Below are 3,416 nucleotides of genomic sequence, written 5' to 3' on the forward strand. Positions count from 1 at the left end.
GTGACCCTGGATGCTGAGTTATGGTAACTTCCTGTTCTACAGGTGGAACTGTGACTCAAGTCGGGTCTGGGTGTGCAAGGGCAACCTCAGGAGGAGGAGCTGTAGTCTTCTGCAGGACTGCAGAGTGTTTGGCCTCCATAGTAGGTTCTGAAGTTATGGTTAGCTCCAGGTCTGCATGATGAATTGTGACTCTGGGCGATGTTGGATGCTGACCTTGATCCTTACTTGTATTTGGAATGGTCACCTCCTGATGGGATGGATATTAAATGACAACCTCCTTAGTTGGCTCTGGAGACTGAGTTGGAGTCTCTTGCTTGGTTGGAGAAGGTTCAACCCCACATTGGATGCACCAGTTACAGTAAGTTCCTGGTCCATAGTGTGAACTGACTTGAGTGATGTTTGAATGGGCAAGTGTCACTTCAGGGTGTTTCGGAGGGAGAGCTGTAGAATGTTCAGCTTCTATAGTAGGTTCTGAAGTTATGGTAGGTTCCAGATCCAAAGGTTGAACTGTGGCACTAGGTGATGTTGGATGCTCAGTGTGATCCTGATCTGGTGCTGGAACTGTCACCTCCTGATACATTGAAGGCTGAACTCCAACAACTTCCTGAGGGGGTTCTGCATGGTTGGAGAAGGTTCACCCTCTATATTAGATTCTGGAGTTAATGAAGTTTTCAGGTCCAAAGGTTGAACTGTGACCTCAGTCAGGGTTGGATGCTGAACGTGAACTTGCTCTGGATGTAGAAGTGTCACCTAAGGGGGTTTCAGACTAGGAGTTGTAGAATGTTCAATCTCTGTCATAGGTTCTGAAGTTATAGGAAGTCCTATGTTGAAAGGTTGAACTGTGATGTTGGGCAATGTTGGGATACTGAGCTTGATCCAGGCCTGGATTTGGAACTGCTGCAGCCTGATACAATGGAGGCTGAACAACAGCCTCCTTAGGTGGCTCCAGAGACTGAGCTGGGATCTCCTGCATGGTTGGAGAAGGTTCAACCTCCATAGTAGCTTCTGGAGTCATGGTAAGCCCCAGATCCAAAGGTTTAACTGTGACTTCAGTTAGATTTGGATGCTGAGCATGAAACTGCTCTGGATGTGGAGGTATCACCCCAGGGTATGTTGGAGAACCTGTAGTCTGCTGCAGGGCTGTAGAATGTTCTGCCTCCATAGTAGCTTCTGGAGTCACGGTAAGCCCCAGATCCAAAGGTTCAACTGTGGCACTGGGAGAGTTTGCTGAGCTTGATTCTGTCCTACTGTGGGAACTGTCATCTCAAAATGCACTGGAGGTTGTGCTATGACCTCTTTAGGTGGCTCTGGAGGCTGAGCTGGGACGTCCTGCTGGGCTGGAGAAAGTTTTGTCTCTTTGACGGGTTCCAGGGGTGGGGCTGGGAACTCCTGTTTGACTGGAGAAGATTCTATATTCTCAGGGGGCTATAGAAGCTGAGGAAATGTCTCTTGAGGGACTGGAAATGGTTCCACTTCCTTAGGGGGCTCCGGAGATATACTAGAGGCTGAGCCAGGGCCTCCTGCTGGACCGAAGAAAGCTCCATCCCACTAGGGGGATCTGGAGTCTGAGCTGTGGCCTCTTGTTGGCCTGGAGAAGATTCCACCTTCCCAGGGGACTCTGGAGACTGAGAAGTAGATTTGGGCTGCTTGGGGGAAACGGGAAAGTGAGCAGAGCCCTCCGGCTGCTCTGGAGAACTTTCAGCCTCCTTAGTTGGCTCTGGAGTGATGATAACTACTAGATCCAGGGGTTTACCTGTGGTACTAGGCATCACTGGATGCTGAGCTCCGTCTGGACCTACAGGTGAGAAGGTCACCTCATTATGTACTGAAGGTTGAGCTGCAATATCTGTAGAGGTGTCTGCAGGCTGAGTTGGGTGCTCATGCTGGACTGGAGAAGGTTCAACATTTCAGGATCCACCTCCTCAGGGGACACCTAGACTGAGCTGAGGCCTCTTGTTGGGGTGGAGAAGTTTCAACTTCATTTGTGGGCCCTGCAGTTATGGTAAGTACAAGATCCACAGGTTTAACAGTGACACTGGCCCACTGTAGAGACTGAGCTTGATCCTGACCTAGAGGAGAAGCTGTTGTCACATCATGCTCTTGAGAATGAGCTGGAGAGGATTCAGCCTCACCAGAGACTCTGGATGCTGAGCTATGCTTTCCTGCTGGGTTGCAGAAGGTATAACTTCTTTGTCATGATGCTCTGGATACTGTGTTGGGGCCTCCTGTTGTGTTGAAGGTTTCTTGTGTGTAACAGGTTCTGGAAATTGAGCTGGAGCCTCCTGTTCAACTGGCAAATGTCAACTAACTTCCTCAGGTGGCTGTGGAGGCAGGGTGGAGGCCTCATGCTGGGTTTTAGAAAACCCCACATTAGTCAGGGGCCCTGAGGGCTAAGCTGAAGCCTCGTGCTGATTTGGAGGTCCCACCTCTGTAGTGTGTTCTGCTGTTGTGGTAAGCTCCACGTCTGCAGGCTTGTCAGTGACACTGGGTAAGTTTGAATGCTGAGCTTGGTGGTGACTTGGAGTTGAAGCTGTCACTCGTGATGCCCTGGAGGTGGAGCTGGCTATTCCTGTTGAGTTGGAGAAGGTTCCACCTCCCCAGAAGAAGGCTCTGGAGGTGAGCTCGTTGCTCCTGCAAAGTTGCAGATGGTTCTGCCTCTTCTGGAGCTTGAGCTGGGGTCTCCTGCTGGGTTGGAAAAGACTCTGCCTCATTAGGGAGCTCTGGAGATTGAGCTGAGACCTCCTCCTTCTTTCACTTTTAAATACAAGTTCCGTGAAAATGTGGGTGGTGTATTTTTCTCTGCAATAGAGTGTTGCCTGACACAAAGAAAGAACTTATAAACAATGGTCCAATGAATGGATGGATGCCCCTTAATTGTGCTAATTCAGACCTGTGCTAGATGATTCAGTCCTGGTCCCCTCCCCCCTTTCAGTGCGCACAGTCCAGTGGGAGAGATGGCTACCACGTTGTACTGAAATGATTAGCATCAATGTAGAACAATATGCAGGATGCGATGGGGTCTCAAGAAAACACCTAAGCGAGCTTGCTGGAGGACAGGGAAGGCCACTGGGAAACTGGTGTTGCAGCTGAGATCTGAAGGATGTGTGGGATTTAGCCAGAAAGGGACATTGGGAGAGTGTTCACAGCAATAGAAATGGTTCACGCCAAGTCACGGCACATTGCATGATGTGGCTGAGTAAAGATGTGTCAAAGGACTGAATACGTGAATGAATGCTTTCACATTTACGACAGCTGATTTTTCTGATCATTCATTCAAAGAGCCAGTCAAAAAAGTGCCTTCCAACTAACGTGTCATTTTACTGAGTTATGCATTGATTTGTTATTTTTCTCTAAGAAAATATAAAATTTCCATGGGCATGAGCAGGTTGACATAGGAACTTGGAAAAAAAAAAAAA

At 48.9% G+C, this 3,416-nt stretch overlaps 1 pseudogene; it reads right to left on the reverse strand.

Annotated features, from left to right (window-relative positions):
• Positions 1–262: 262 nt before the first annotated feature.
• Positions 263–1,882, reverse strand: LOC106730860 (annotated as a pseudogene).
• Between the last annotated feature and the right edge of the window lie 1,534 nt (positions 1,883–3,416).

This window comes from Camelus ferus, chromosome 13 (assembly GCF_009834535.1).
Source record: "Camelus ferus isolate YT-003-E chromosome 13, BCGSAC_Cfer_1.0, whole genome shotgun sequence".
Lineage (NCBI taxonomy): Eukaryota > Metazoa > Chordata > Mammalia > Artiodactyla > Camelidae > Camelus > Camelus ferus.